Here is a 15,991-nt window from a genome sequence, read left to right on the forward strand (position 1 = left end):
AAAATAAAGCTGCTTCGGGTCTCTTTGGAGGTACGCTCTTTAAATGAGACATGCATCTTAAGAAGCCAGAAGTTGCACCAAAGCTGCACTCTAGTCCTTACGGCTGGAACGTGGCTTTGGTGTGGCTTCCAACCTCCTAGGATGCATCAGGGACGTAGCTAGGATTTTAGGAAGGGGGGGGGGTCCAGACTAAGTGCCACCATTATAATGGGGCTTGAGTGCGGCGGCGCAGCAGCACACACCATTCATTTTTCTAATGGAAGGGGGGGGGTCCGGACCCCCAGAAACCCCCTCCCCCGGCTACATCCCTGGATGCATGTATCATTTAAAGAGCACACCTCCAAACGGACCCGAAGCAGCTTTATTTTGGTCTGTCTGTTTGAGCCCATTCTTTCTTTAACCATCAAGCTGTTATTGCCACATATGCTGCAATTGGGAGCTGTATGCTAGGAAGACTAATTTTAATAAAATGTAACACCCTTAGTGAGCCACTATGGCATAGTGGTTTGAGTGTTGGATTAGGACTTCTGGAGACCAAGGTTCAAATTTCCACTTGGCCATGGAAACCCAATGGGTGGGCTTGGGCAAATCACTCTCTCTCTCTCTTTCTCTCTCAGAGGAAGTTATCACTCACAGGAAGGCAATGGCAAATCCTCTGTTAAAAAAAGCTTACCAAGAAAACCCCATACCCCATACGGAGTCTTAGGATCACCATAAATAAGAAACAACTTGAAGGCACACAGCAACAAAGCAATTAGCAACAGATTACATCCTAAACACAACAACCAACCAGGCTGAGATACATTTTCTTTATATATTAAAGCATACAGCTTTTTAAAATGAAGTACAGATAGCCAGGGAACTAACTGCTCTAAGATCATCTATTCAGCTTCACCGCTGGATGGAGATGTCAGACCAGACACACAGACAGCTGGTTCCAGTCCAATATTCTGACCCTGTCACCATAACAGTTCATGTAGTTTTTTTTAACAAGTGAGCTTTATTTATTGTTGTGCAGTAGTACATTTTCAATTTTACCTTTGTAGTGTTATTTACATGATATATTTTTTCTGACATAATACATTGTTACAAAGAACACCTTCTGAACTCTTTCTAGGTAAAACATCATATTGTGCACTCTATTATTTATAAAAAAAAGAAAAAAGAGAAAAAATAATATTCTTGCCTCACCTATATTTCAACATTGAGATACTGTAGTACCTTCCTCCGCCCCCCACTTTTTTTTGGATGATTTTTTCTTGTCTGGTTTTCTTTTGAGCCTTAGTTTATATTCTTATTTTGGTTTTTTCTCCTTCTTTACCTTTTATTTTGCTTATTTTTGTGAATCCAAATTTGTTTTGAAATATCTTTATTTGTGATGTCTATACCTTCTAATTCATTTATCCACTGTACGTGATTTATTATTATAAATTTTGTTGAGTTAGTAGTTTGTTGCATCTTTTCTTCTCGTAGTGAGTTTGTTTTGTTTTGGTGGAGAACACCTTTGAGCTTATTATCTTACAGTTGGATTATAAAATTCTTTTTAAATTAAGCAGAGTGGAAGTAGATTGTATGGAAGTAAATATATGACAGGTAGTAATAGCGGCGGTCAGTCCATATTGTGGGGTAATCTCAATTTGTTATTTAAATTAGATTTTTGCAAAAAAAATTCAGGAATGTCCAGTCTTTATCCCATCCTTCTTTCCATTTCCCTTTTATTAACATTGTTAGTCTATTAAGATCTATCATTTTGAGGCATTTTCTTAGCCATTCTGATGTTGGAGTTTCTTTTTGCTTCCATTTTTTAAAAATTATTCTTTGGATATTCTATTCTAGCAGCAGTCATCATGTACAGGATATTTTTAAATGTTTCCTTTCTATTTCTTCTTCTATAATATTTAACAGGAGGCTTTCTGGCTTAAGTACCAAAGCACATTAGAGTTGTGTTGCTTTTCTAACATAAGCTGCCCCGAGCCACATGTCAGGGCATTAATTAATTAATTAACAGTATGATGCCTTTTAAAACTCTGGAGGTGGAGGTGATTTTTAATTTTGCTGCAGAAGGCCTTCAGTTGCTTGGGGATGGAGAGGAGAAGAAGAAATATAGTTAATAAAATGTTTTTATTCTACTGTGGCTTTGCTGCTATTGGGCCAAGGCTAGGCAACAGCTCATTCTTACAGAGGTTGACCAGCATGTTGGCATCACTTGCCATCCTTCCATCTGGCCTCATGGAAAGGAGATTCATGACAATGAGGCATCTTCCTTCAGCCTCACTGGGATCCACTGCCATTTGCTTCCTCCTTCCCAGAACTACCACCTGGAATAGCCACACAACCTAACCATTAGTTCAGTTCATCTTTATTATGGTTATAGACCAGCACAGATAAAAAGAGAGATATTGAATAACCTAGCCATTATGTAACAGTGGAAAAGATCTGGCACCCATTTAGTTTGCTTTCCTTGCCTCTACTTATACATTTGCATCAAATAGCCTTGCGTGTAAAAAACATTACTACAAACAAAGTGCTTTAAGAGTTAGTAAACAAGTACAAAGTGCTCCAAACTGTAAATAATCTGCACGCATTTACCATCTTTTGAAACGTTTTTAAAACATTTTTTTTGAAATGCTTTTGACTTTCAAGGAACTCCAAGGACTGATATACCTTCTTTTTCTTTTTAGTACAAATACTACTCTCCTCAAACAGCTAAAACATGTGTCTCCATCTATGCATGCTGAAACAGGGGCTGCAGTTTCCATGGGGGTTAATAACAGGACGGTGATGATGTCAGGAAAAATGTAGGGGAGGGGACATAGCTGTCCCTGCCATTCATGCTGCTGAGGGCCAGATTAGCATTTGTGAAAGAAGAAAAATAACATGAGTCATCAGCACTCAGACCATCTTGTTGGGAAATGGGGCAGGAGGACGCATTCCAAGGTTGACCCATATCCAACTGCATATTACTCCAGGGAGAAGTGGTTAAGGACCCACTCTGGAATTCAGCAAATGCTTTCCTCTAGTCCTGCTGTTCTCTGTTCAGTTGATACTTTCCTGCTCTTACCATTTGCAGTACTTAAAGTGCAGGCTGGCCACCTACTGTTTTTATGTTGCATTTCACAAATGCTCTCTGTCATTCTTTTGACAGTCCAGTAAGAGAACAGTATCTTACCTAAGGCTATCCAGAGAGAGTACTGTATACAGATCAGGAAAAACTTACATCAGGGCCTTTATGGTTTACTCTTTCAGATTCAATGCCACAGTGAAGGTGTGATTACAACCCTCATGCCTGATTTTATACCCTTAAAAAAAGGGGGGGAAAAGAAAAGAAAAGAAATCCTGAAAACCAAAAATATTTAGAAACGATATAGATATGAGACTAAATGATAGTTGCTATTTTATTTCCTAGGACTATATGACAAAAGACAACACAGAAACTGATTTTAGGACACGTGTTTAAGATCAGAAGCAATATATTCACCACAATTATGCATTTTTTATGAATGTCAAAAATTAATAAAATATTCTTTGGAGACAATTTGGCAATTCCTACCACATCATCATCTATTATGTTTTCTACTGCTGACATCTAGTGGCAAATATTAAGTATGTCACCTGCCAGTAATGCATTATCAAAAAGTACAGAGCTAGAGAGAAAACATTATGTGTTGACAGTTCTCTCTATAAAGATAGCAGATGTGACAATGCATTTTAGTGACTGTTTTCTTCACAGTGAATAGAACTGGGTTGTGTTTTGTTTGAAATATTTACAGCAGCAAAAGTAGTTCAGGAAAAGTACAAGGCGGAATCTTGTGGACACGATGAAAGGTTTCTGATGGATCACAATAGCGTTTTGATAGCTTTAAAAGATAATACAGTTGCAATTTATTCTTGAGGCTCTCAGTGGTTGCTGATTAAGTTATAATCTGGACTCACAACCCATCTAGCTTCAGATATATCGCAGCACCATGTGTATCCCAGATATATATCTGGATCCTGTATTTAGATTGGCGCTTTATCAAGAATATGATAAATAGTGTAGGATCTATTCAGAAGTAAGCAATGCTGGCTAAAAAGGTACAGTGGACCCTTGGTGTCCTCTGGGGTTTGGTTCCAGGACCCCCTGCAGATACCAAAATCCATGGATGCATCATGTCCCACTGGGGAAGGAGAGATGTGCTTCGCTGTTGTTAAACAAATGTTGATGAACCATGCTGATATAAAAAGGCTTTATTTATCTTGCTCAATACCGTTTCGGGGGGACCCTTTTTTCAAAAGCTAGTTCTTCTATTCCTCACATTTTGTGGGCAGAGTTTCTGGGTTGAATCTGTGGATGCAGAGGGCTGACTGTATAAGATTATCGACAAAAGCTATCTTTGGGAACAACCACTTTCTTGTTCTCATGTGCCTTCAAGTCATTTCCAACTTATGGCAACCCTAAGGCATGGTTTTTTCTTGGCAAGATTTGTTCAGAGCAGGTTTGCTTGTTTTGTTCAGAATAGGTTTGCTTTTGCCTTCCTCTGAAGCGGAGAATGCGATTTGCCCAAAGTCACTCAGTTGGGTTCTATGGCCAAACAGAGCAGAGATTCAAACTCTGGTCTCCAGAGTCATAGTCTAACACTCAAACCACTATACCACACTGGCTCAGACAACCACTGCTTCCCGTTAAAAAGATATACCATATTTTCCGGCGCATAAGATGACTGGGCATATAAGACGACCCCCAACTTTTCCAGTTAAAATATAGAGTTTGGGATATACTAGCTGTATAAGACTACCCCTCTTCCAATGCACACCAAATAAAAATTTAAAAAACATCAGATTTGATTTCAATATAATTCAAATGCTTATGACAGGCAGGTACTTAGCAGGAAAACTTGTTGCATACAAAGCCTGCTTGGATTGATCAGCTCTCCCTGTCTGCCCAGCCCTCCCTGTCTTCAAAACTATCAGAGTGGTAGCACAAACATGGCTCTTTTTTCCATACCCTGGGCATCCTGGACGCCTGCAGTTTGCTCCGCCCTTCACTTACATCTTCCCAGTGAGGCGCCCCCTCACCTTGTCATTGGGACTGCGTTGTCACTTCTTTCCACAAATCCTGGTGAGTGGATTTTCTTCCACCGTACTTGTACAGCGCCACCCTCTCTGTTTCCATATGGTTGCCACATATGGTGGGGATGTGGCCGCAGCTGTTTTTGAGCTCGCCCTATGTGGCGACCGCAGATTCTCCAGTCCAGCTCGGAAGTTTCAGCACCCGCCCTATAAGACGACCCCCGGCGTATATGACAACCCCCAACTTTTGAGAAGATTTTCCTGGGTTAAAAAGTAGTCTTATACGCCAGAAAATACTGTAATCCTACAGAAAACAACTGCGCTATTCTAACTATTGAGAATTTATTAGGGTATGGTTAGTGCACAGGTGAAACCCACCTAAAGAGAGGAAAAGACATGAAAAATATTTTCTTATCTAGTTTCTTCAGCTGAAAGGCAGTACAGAAACACCTTACAAAGCTGCCTTATATCAACTTCTAAATACAGCCAAGCATGAAGACTGTTGCTTAGGTAATATGATTCTTTAGCAGTTGGAAATATAAACAACTATTAATGTACACAGTGACTACATTCTATTACTAAAGCAGTACTCAGCAGTCAAGCAAACAACAGATCTATGTGCCCCAGATGTTGATAATTTCAAAGTAACAAAATACAAACTTATATGATATTTCTAAAAAACAAGCAAGAAATCTACCAATTATTTTAGCTACTTAGAACTGGGATGAGGAATGTACAGTACAGTCCTCAGACTAACTTATTTCAGCTTGCCATGTTACTTGGCTGAAGGCCTCAACATACATGCAAAAGGTTGGGATGGTATGGCATGGTATAAAGAAAGTACTATGCTTCCACTCATTCTTTGTTTTTACTATCAGTGGCATAATGACCTTTATAAACTCTTTCCACGAGTCCATGGCCATCAATGGATAAAAGTCCCAACAATACTGATTTAAAATATCTGTGCCTTGCTGTTCTATTCAAAGACTAATAATCATAATTAATAAAACCAAATAGATTAAAAATATTTTTTAAGAAGACAGTAAGCAGAATAATTTCACAAAGCCACCAGCAATTAAATACACACTGGAGGAAGAGGAATAGTGCGCCCGCACCATGCACACACCATGCGCGGACGCATTTTATGCAGCTTCCAGCTTATGCAGAAGCCGCACAGGGAGAACAACAATGGCACGCGCACACCATGCCACCACATGCACGTGCCCCATTAATTCCTATGGGGCTCAAGCATAGGCAGATTTTACCTTATGTGGGGGGATCCGGAACAGATCCCCTGCGTAGGGAGAGGGCCCACTGTACTTTCTAACAACTTTGAGGAGAGCAACATCTTAACTGTATGTTTAAAGGTACTCCATGAACAGAATTCCAAGGTGCTATCACCTTAAGGGCCCTTAGACCTTTCATGTCCATGCAACAAACCTTTAACAACAAAGGAACATGGAACAAAGAGCATGAGGTGAAGTCTTAAATAAAGAAGCACATTAGAAGAAGTGGTCTTTAGGATATCCCAGTCATAGTTTCATGGCTTTTAAAGGTCAAATACAGAACTTTCTATTGAAACACACTGAAAATCAGTGCAGATAATACAATAATACAATTATATGATCAAATCACGAGTCTCAGTACTCCAGCAGCTGAATTCTGAAGTGGCTGGAATTTCCTCCAAACATTTCAAAGCAATCACATACAGAGATCATTGTAATAAACTAACCCAGATGCAATAATGCTTTCAATCACGCTCAACAATGGCTCAATTTTTTCCCCCTGAACTACTGTGGCAATAAATTAATTGATTCATATGCAGCAATCTAGGACCATATAAATGCCTTTCAAACATTGTCAACAAAGGACCAGAATTCCAAGATCCATGTAGAAAGGGCTGGTTGTATAGTCTTGCTAAACAACACATATGATGAAGATTCCAAAATGAGCTTATAAATAAGTCAAATCTGCATCTGCCATGCTACCACTTAAGACACCTTTGTAATAGTACAAAAAGTAAAGTATAAACTAGATAGACAGTAAAGCAAAAATTGCAACTACTTTAGCATATGTGAAACTGTAAAATATTTATTTATTTTATTTATTTATTCTATTTATACCCCGCCCTTCAGCCCTAATGGCTATCAGAGCGGCTTACAATTATTATTTTTAATTCGATGGTTCCCTGCCCTCAGGCTTACAATCTAAAATATGACAAATTTAGGTTTTGAACATGCTATTTTTGAACAGATCCCAGTTGTTAATGCACAAAAGTACAATCATACAGGGAGGTCTCATTAGTGTTAAGTCTCACCACATATTAACCATGGTTGTGGATCACATTTGCATCCACACCATTTGTAAAATGACCCATATGACACTGGGATGTTTGTTAGAAATAGCTGAGTACCTAGTTGAGGAATGTCAGGGTTTACGTTTAAATAATGAATAAAATAGGACCTGAATTAAAAGTATTGAGAGCCTAATACACCAAGTTAGCCTCCCACAACTGAAGCAAGGCTGTGCAAAGCAGTGGCTCATAGGAAATGTCTTTGTTCCCCTAATGAAATTCTGCAAGTAACAGATACACAGAAATAACAAAATGAGATTCCTCACTGACACCCTGCACTACCCTAATTTTGTCTCTATCTAAAAATGTGAAAACGAAAAGTTAAAAAATTTTCAGCTAGATTTCAATTAAGATTATGTGTGTTTTCTCCTGAATAGAAGATATTTATAGACAGGCTAAAGTATAAGGACTTTTTATAGAGGAAGTTTCCTGAAACTAACAATAAATTGTACATAGGGCTGCATGTGCACTGCAGAAATACCTAGTTTGACACTACTTTAACTGCCATGGCTCAATGCTACAGAATTCTGGGAGTGGCAGTTTGTTGTAGTGCCAGGACTATCTGACAAAGAAGGCTAAATGTCTCAAAAACAATTCCCAGAATTCCATAGCAATGAGCCATAGCGGTTAAGGTGGTGTCAAACTGGACTATTTCTGCACTGCGGAGGCAGCCTTGGTGACTCAAGTAATTGATAGAACAAAGGTTCTCAACCTTTGATCCTCCCACTGTTTTGGACTACAGCACCCAGAAGCCTTTGCCAGTATGGCCAATGAGGGAATCTGGGAGATGAAGTCAAAAGCATCTGGAGGACCTGAGGTTGAGAACCACTGTGATAGAATCTCCATATTTATCTAATGAAGCTTTTAATATTTGCAGCTGTAGAGAATAAAAAGCATTAAGTCTCTCCCAAAACACAACCAATCTGAGTATATAAGGATGGGTGATTCTACAAGAGTGTTCACCCAGCATATAAATCTATTCTCTCAAGTAGATTCAGATTCCTTCCCACCAAGGCCCTATGTAATATTTAAACTATGGTTGACAGGCAACTTGAAGGCACATAAAGACACAGAAGTGGAATGTCTCATTATATAAATAACCAAGGTTTGGCCACTGTCTTAACTGAGTTTGCAACTAATTTTTAAGCCATTTTTCTTGTTCCTACAGCTTTTCTGCTTAGAAAAATGACAAATAGAGATTTCTTGTGTCCACCTGAAAAGAAAACCTAGATACAGGACTTAACTTAGCTAAGGATTTCAGTATTGGGCATTTAGCTATAGCACTGAGGTTGCAGATATCTCAAATGTCACTCTGAATTCAAAGAACCCATGCCTTCTGGTGGGAGTAGGCAACACTAAGGACCACTGGCTATAGGCTCTGCAGTTGATCCTTTCTGTTGTGTCAAATTAAGCGATGGGGGGGGGGGGCGCTGTGCTAGGCTCTGAGGGATTCTGAACAAAGTATGTACCACACCTAGGAGTGAAGCAGACAGGCAGCAAGCAGCAGCCTCTGGTTGTTCCAGCCCACAACCAGCCCAGGACTGTGGTGACCACATGGCAAACTCTCAAAGCGGGCTGCCACCACAGTCCCAGAGCTACCAGTAGTAGATTACATCCTCTCCTGGAATGGCCAGCTCTTATTGGCTTGCCACAGCCTCCGGACACTTTGGGGGCATGCATCATCTAAATGCCACTCCTCCAAATCAGCTGGAAGCCACTTTAATTGCCCCATCTGTTTCAGGCCTTAGCTGGCTTCTCTTCATGTTGTGTCATTTTCCTTGTGTTAACCAGAGTCCAGTAGAGTCCAGAGTAATACTTCATTGTTCTCCATTCCAAATCCTATTTTTATTCTAGTATTAATTCTAGATTCTGATGTATTAACCAATTTCTTCTTTTTGTAAATATTTGTGGTAAAATAAATCAAATACATAAATAAATAAATGATCCTAGTATTGCTGTGTCAGTCAAGGATCTGTGATGTTTCATATATGCATGTATACTGAGGATAGGCAGTAAAAATGGTATCATTCTTAAACAAGGAGGCAAGAAGATTTCTGCCCCACCCCAGAGTTGGGTCCAGGTGGTAGTGCTGGAGGACTGATGCTCAGTCCCTTCTGCTACTCAGTTCCCCAAGGCTCCATCTTGTTGACTATGTATTTCCAATGTGGAAAAAAAAAATTGTCACCAGGAGATAGCCTTGCGAAGATTCATCTACACCCCTGTGGAAGTTTCAAAGTCCTTGGCCTCTTGAACCATTAGTGTAATATAATGTAGTCATCCAGTACTGCTTTACCTTCTGCCCATGCTTTTTATATTCACTATCTTTCTGCTTTCATGCTGGATAAAATCACAGAAAGTTAAAATAAAAATAAAATAAATAAAATAAAGAGAAGAACTGCTTGACCTGATCCCTTCCCCACCACCATTCCTTTCTCCTTTTGTGTCGTGTCTTTTTAGATTGTAAGCCTGAGGGCAGGGAACCATCTAATTAAAAATAATAATTGTAAGCTATTCTGAGAGTCTTTAGTGATGAAAGGCGGGGTATAAATACCATTAATAATAATAATAATAATAATAATAATAATAATAATAAAATATTAGTTGGATGGGACCTCAAAAGCCATCTAGTTCAAACCCCTGCCATGTAGGAATACATAACTAAGGCACTCTTGAAACACATCCATTTATTTAAAGACCCTCAAAGAAGGAGAGTTCACTACCTTCTGAGGCAATTTATTCCATTGTCAGAGTTTTTATAGTAAATAAGTTTTACTTGATATCCCTTCAGACACTTAAAGATGCTAGCTACCATGTCACCTCTATGTTTTCTCTTCTCCAAGCTAAATGGAGTCAGTTCCCTAAGTTGTTTCTTGTAATGCTTGGTTTCCAGACCTCTGATCATCCTATTTGTCCTTCTCTGGACACATTCCAGCTTTTCAATATATTTCTTGAATGGTGGTACTCAGATCTGGAAACAGTATTCCAGGTAAGGTCTAATCAAAGCAGCACAGAGTGGCATTACTACTTCCCTTCATCCTGACACTACATTCCTGATGATGCACACTATAATTATAATGGCTTTTTTTGGCAGCAATATCACTGTTGACGCATGTTTAGCCTCTGGTCTACTAAGACACTCCAGAGCTTTTTCACATGTGCTGCTTTCAAGCCAGGTGCCACTCATTTTATATTTGTTTGCTTGCCTATTTATTTATTAATTCATTGTCTAGATGTGACAATTTTCCTGTTGAAACTCCTTTTGTTAGTTTTGGCCCAGCTCTCCAATCTATCAATCATATTTTGACTTCTGATCCTGCTCTCTAGGGTATTTGCAACCACCACCACCTACCATTTTTGGTATCATCTGCAAGTCTGATAAGCATGTTTCTTATCCCATCATCTAAGTCAGTGATGTCCAAATTCTGGCCTTCCAGGTGTTTTGGACTTCAGCTCCCAACATCTCAGACCACTGGCCAAGGTGGCTGAGGCTTCTGGGAGCTGATGTTCCAAAACACCTGGAGGGCCAGAGTTTGGACATCACTGATCTAAGTCTTTTATAAAGATGTGGAACAACATTGGGCCTACGGCAGAACCCTGAAGCACCCCACTAGTCATTTCTCTGCAGCATGAAGAATAATAATTGGTGAGCACTCTCTGGATCTGATCAGCCACCAATTACAACTTCACTTAATAGAAGCATTGTCCAGCAGCTAGCCCACAGTTCACGAGTTTGCGTGCAAGAATATCATGGGAGATCTCATCAAAACCCTTAGTGAAATTAATATATACCGTACTACGGCCATGGTCGCCTTGGTCGATGATCTCCGTCTGGGCATTGACAGGGGAAGCGTGTCCCTGTTAGTGCTCTTGGACATCTCAGCGGCTTTCGATACCATAGACCATGGTATCCTTCTGGGGCGCCTGGCAGAGGTGGGAATCGGGGGCACTGCGCTCCAGTGGTTCCGATCCTACCTCTCTGGGAGGTCCCAGATGGTGCAGCTGGGAGACGTGTGCTCCGATGAGAGGCCCCTAACATCTGGGGTCCCTCAAGGGGCCATTCTGTCTCCCATGCTCTTCAACATTTACATGAAACCGCTGGGAGAGATCATCCGGAGACATGGGGCGCGGTGTTATCAGTACGCTGATGACACCCAAATAGTCTTCTCTATGTCCCCGACTGATGCAGTGACCGGGGTTGGCATCTCTCCTCTCGTGGTCTGCCTGGAGTCGGTAATGGATTGGATGAGGGAAAACAGACTCAGCCTGAATCCAGAGAAAACGGAAGTACTAGTGATAGGTTCCCCTGGCCCAGGGATGGCGGTGGTTCCACCTGTTCTGAACGGGGTCACGCTCCCCGTGAAGGACTCTGTACGTAGTTTGGGGGTGCTCCTTGACTCGTCGCTCCATCTTACATCTCAGGTGGACGCGACAGTCAGGAGTGCTTGTTATCAGCTTCGGCGGATACGCCAACTGCGTCCCTACCTGGACCGGAGGAACCTTGAAACGGTTGTACATGCTCTGGTAACCTTTCGTTTGGATTTCTGCAACGCGCTCTACATGGGGCAACCCTTGTACCATTCCCGGAAGCTACAATTAGTGCAGAACATGGCAGCACGACTGGTCACTGGCACGTCCAGGGCCAGTCACATAACACCGGTGCTCAAAGATCTCCATTGGCTGCCTATTCGCTTCCGGGCGCAATACAAGGTGTTGGTTATTACCTATAAAGCCCTAAATGGCTTGGGCCCAGGGTATCTAGAGGACCGCCTCTCCCCATATATTCCGCCCCGCACACTCAGATCATCTGGACAGCTGCGTTTAAGCGTGCCAGAGGCAAGGTTAATATCTACATCAAAGAAGGCCTTTACCATCTTGGCCCCTAACCTCTGGAACTCGCTACCAGTCGAGCTCCGTGCTGTCGCCTCCTTAGCCCAATTCAGGAAAGGATTGAAGACCCTACTATTTGAGCAGGCATTCTCCTAACACCTACCCCGACTATGCTTTGATCCTCCCCCTGCCAGTGTGGCCGCTGGCAGAATTGTGTTTTTAATCTGTATTAATTATGTATTATGTATTGTATTGATGTTGTACACCGCCCTGGTATTTGATAGGGCGGTATATAAATAAACATTTTATTATTATTATTATTATTATTATTATTAAAGCACCCCCCCCTAATCTACCAAATTTGAAACTATTAAAAGAGAGAGAAATGATTAGTCTGACATTACTTGCTTTTGAGAAACTCTTGCTGACTCTTAATAATCACAGCATTCTTTTCTAAGTATACACAGACTGACTTTAATTATAAGTTCTAGAACCTTCCATAGTATCAACATTAAGCTGACTGGATAGTAGTTACTCAGCTCCTCTTTTTTGTCCTAACATGGGGACAACATTTTTCCTCCTCCAATCTGCTAGGACTGCTCCTGTCTTTCAAGAATGTTCAAGGATTATTGACAGTCGTTTTGAGATTACATCTGCAAATTCCTTTAGTACTCTTGGATGCAATTCATACAGCACTGGAGACCTGAACTAATTTAGAGTAGTTAAATATTCTGAAAGTTCTTTGTATATCCACCTTGGTTCTTTAGACACCTCCCATTTTTTTTCTTCATTGTTATTTTCTGCTACTGCACCTTCAATATCTCACTCTTTAACAGACACTCATGCATCATGAACTCTCTTCCCTCTAGGCATTTCTGATCATAGGATCTCACTCGGTATGTCTGAAAGTCTATTGAAATCAGCTTTCTTGAAGTGTAGTATGAGTTTCTGACTACGTTTGGTTTCCCCCTTTCCTCTGTATAACAACAAATTCGTTATCTGCCTAACAAATCCCAAGAGGGAATCTTCTTGGGTTAGAAGGGGGGTCACTCCTGCCCAAGGATCCCACTATTTCCATCCCAGTGGCCAGTTCATCTCCGCTGTTGTGTTAGTCAAGTCCACCAGTCTTGCTATGGTCCTGTGGTGTGACATATTGACTTTAGCCAATGGGTGGAAGTTAGTTCACTGGTTCTTAAAATCTCAAGAACATCCAATGAAGTCTGGCTTTCCCCTGACTCAAGTTAGTGGACAAAATAGGGGGTGATAGCTGTATATCCTACAGGGTCATCGTTGACTTGAGGACAATGGGGGGGGGACTGAGTTCACTGGGCAGAATCTGAGAACCCTGGCATCATATCAGACAACCCACAGGGGTCTAAATCCAATTGCTAGTTTCAACCTGTATATAGATACATTCAATGGAATTTGACAAGCAGGAACATGTCCAGGAGTGACCAAAATGGTGAAGGGCCTGGAAGCCATGCCTTATGAGGAGAGACTTAGGGAGCTGGGTATGTTAAGCCTGGAGAAGAGAAGGTTAAGAAGTGATATGATAGCTTTGTTTAAATAATTGAATGGGTGTCACATTGAGGATGGAGCAAGCCTGTTTTCTGCTGCTCCACACAATACGACCTGGAGTAATGGATTCAAGTTACAGGGAAAAATATTACACCTAAACATTAGAAAGAACTTCCTGATAGTAAGAGCTGTTCGACAGTGGAACACACTCCCTCAGGTTGTCGTGAAGTCTCCTTTTTTAAAAACAGGGTTTGGATGGCCATCTGTCAGCGGTACTTTGATTCTATTTTCCAGCTTGGCAGGGGGTTAGACTGGATGATCCTTGTGGTCTCTTCCAACTCTATGAGTCTATGGTTTGATGTAAGTGTTGATTTAGCAAGTCCAATTCATTCAACAGCTCTATTCTAATTGGGACTAACAACTGGATTTAGTCTATGGTTTGTTCTCATAAAGCTAAATCACTAATTGGTACTATGTCTGAACTGAATCTTTCATTTCTAATGTCACTATGTGTACAATTTTAAATCAAGATGGTGAGATTGAGAAACTTAAAGGAGGAGTGAATCCCCATAGGGTTTTATGACAACTAAAATAATACAGAAAGAACTTGAGATATTCCTAGCTGGTGGGACCTGTGTTGCATGTGTGTTTTAGCTATCACAAAAATATTTCCACTATATTAGAAGTGGGCAACACCTCAGATGTTGCTGGGCTATCATTTTCCTCAGCCTTAGCCAGTGCAATGGCAAGGGATGACAGGCAATGCAACCCATCATTTGGAGGTCCACATATCGCCCCATATTGCATTATATTCTGTAAGCTTCCGACATTTAAAAGTAATACTGCCCCCCTGAATTTCTGGACACGTGTTCCACAAGATGTTCTGTGGAAAGCACACATACAATGGCATGTTAGATTTTAACTGTTATTAAGCAACTATATATAAAAATTACTCTGAAGAAGAAAGAATTGCACACTTGCATTTAAACTAGAATTGCACATATCTATGAGCTAAAATAAAGGAAACACCTATACTGCAGACTGAAACTTAGCAGTAGTTGTCCCTCCTGATTCGTGGGGGATCCATTCTGGACACGGACACACCCTGCAAATCTGGAAAATCACACATATCCAAGCCCCATTGATTTGAATGATGTTGTGTGTCCGCACACAGGTCATTGTGTCCCTCCCCGCTTGCCATCTGTGAATAATCAAGACTGTGGACTCCATGTCCACAAATCAGGAGGGACAACTGTACATTAGTCTCAAGAATGAACCCTGAGAAATCTAATTCTTTGAGGAAGACAGTGATCTCCCTCATCAATGTGCATTCCCAGAATTCTTTAGGGGAAAGACTTGCTAGTAAGTCAATATAAAATAGAAATAAATTCAGTGTAGAAAGGAGTATGATTTTGGCTTCTCAAAGAATAATAATAGTCTGCCCCCCCTCTGAAACTGAACATCTACAAATAAGGTAGCAATCTGAAATGTGTTGCTTTGATCAGTTACAACAGAGGTCTCTCACAGGGAGTGTGAAAAATATATTTATAGGCAAGGGCACTTTAGAAAAACTTACCAGGTGACAAAATTCTTCTGAAGCTTTGTTAGACTCTTACGCCTTACAAGGCAGGTATAGCAGCTTTTCTGTGAAACCTAAATAGATAAAAGAATAAAACAAGTTCAACCTATTTTAGGTGACTAAATCTACTTAATAATGGAGAGAGAGAGAGAGAGAGATTGAGAGAGAATGTAACATTCTCATAATCAGTGGTTAGTGATGATTTAAACATATTATGTGAGGTACTACTATATATTAATTTACTTGGTTGCATACATTCATAAATGTAGTAATGAAAATATGAAAAGTTCTAAAGGAATGTACCCTCAAATGCTCTGTATTTGGCCACAATTTGTCTGTTTCACCTTGTTTCAAAACAGTGAGAGGAAAGTGTTCCCTAACATATGGTGAAAAGCATGCTTATCATCATTATTATTTTTAAGTTTGGTAATGTGGAGGAAAAAATATCCTTCAAAGGGTGACAGGTGAAATGAACTATCATTTACTTCCTCAGGGAAGCCAATTTTTCTACTCCTTCCACAATCTAATATGCCTATAACATAAGGAAGGCCAAATAGCATAACCTGTACCATCAAAGAAATGTTATTTGTCCTCTTTAAAAAACAACTCTTGACTTGGTAAGAGCTTCTACACAGCTTTGCTTATTTAAAAAAAAGGGATATCAA

General features: G+C 40.4%; 1 protein-coding gene across 4 annotated transcripts in view; it reads right to left on the minus strand.

Annotated features, from left to right (window-relative positions):
• Positions 1-15,991, minus strand: part of CYRIB (CYFIP related Rac1 interactor B) — an 85,860-nt gene that overhangs the window by 32,262 nt on the left and 37,607 nt on the right. For 2 of the 4 annotated variants that reach the window (XM_042464200.1, XM_042464201.1), the window contains exon 2: positions 15,324-15,400. The exons of 1 other annotated variant lie outside the window; for it this stretch is intronic. The gene's annotated coding sequence lies outside the window, so the exon portion shown is untranslated. Of the gene's footprint in view, positions 1-3,217; positions 3,300-15,323; positions 15,401-15,991 lie in introns of all 4 variants that reach the window. One more of the 4 variants, XM_042464203.1, reaches the window with a different exon arrangement.

The sequence above is a fragment of the Sceloporus undulatus genome, chromosome 4, assembly GCF_019175285.1.
Source record: "Sceloporus undulatus isolate JIND9_A2432 ecotype Alabama chromosome 4, SceUnd_v1.1, whole genome shotgun sequence".
NCBI lineage: Eukaryota > Metazoa > Chordata > Lepidosauria > Squamata > Phrynosomatidae > Sceloporus > Sceloporus undulatus.